Consider the following 707-nt stretch of genomic DNA (forward strand, 5'->3'; position numbering starts at 1 on the left):
GCCTTTAACGGAGTGCGGAGCCTAGCTGGACCACCACCTGTCATGCCTGTGCTTTTCGCAACGCGCCGCAAGAAAAGCACGTTCCAGGCTGCTTGGAACATGACATCCAGGCGATCCTGCCAAGCAATTGTCTCCCTTCTTTGTGTCTCATGAAACCCAGAGAAGTTCTCGCCTGGTCGCCCGGGGCAGGCAGGACCCTGTCTGCAGACTGGGATCCATGAAGAGCCCGGTCTGCCCCTCCACTTTCTCTAACAGGGCACTTTGGGGTAACAAGTTCCCAACCCGGGCTGCACGCTGGGATCGCCTGAAGGGCTTTTAAAGGATTCGGAAACCCAGGTCCCACCCCTAGAGATTCTGATAGCCTAGATTTAGCATGTGGCCTGGACGTCTGGGTTTTCAAAGCGCCCCAGGTGGTTCTAAAGTGCTCCTGCAGCAGGCCACACTGGGTCCGCAGTTCAGGCCCCCGACTTCGCTGCGTTCCTGAAACTCCCGCCGGGTTCCACCCCGGGAGCTCGTCCGGAGCCGCGTTGCCTTCTGCCCACGCCTAGATCCCGCCTCCCAGCGCTTCCGCGCTCGTTTGGCCCGGGACCCCAGAAAGTTTTTGTCCGGTGTGGATCCCCCAGTCGCTGAGCCTTACTTTGGCCGCCACGTTTGCAAACTTCGCAGCCTCTGGAAGCCGGAGTCAGAGTCCGGGGAGCGGGGCAGCG

At 60.5% G+C, this 707-nt stretch overlaps 1 protein-coding gene across 3 annotated transcripts in view; it reads right to left on the minus strand.

Moving 5' to 3' along the window:
• Window positions 1–707, minus strand: part of NOD1 (nucleotide binding oligomerization domain containing 1) — a 68,032-nt gene extending 67,325 nt beyond the window's left edge. For all 3 annotated transcript variants that reach the window (XR_003549053.1, XM_006146225.3, XM_027770935.1), the window contains exon 1: window positions 638–707. The gene's annotated coding sequence lies outside the window, so the exon portion shown is untranslated. The remainder of the gene's footprint in view (window positions 1–637) is intronic.

This window comes from Tupaia chinensis, unplaced genomic scaffold (assembly GCF_000334495.1).
Source record: "Tupaia chinensis unplaced genomic scaffold, TupChi_1.0 Scaffold000170_1, whole genome shotgun sequence".
Lineage (NCBI taxonomy): Eukaryota > Metazoa > Chordata > Mammalia > Scandentia > Tupaiidae > Tupaia > Tupaia belangeri.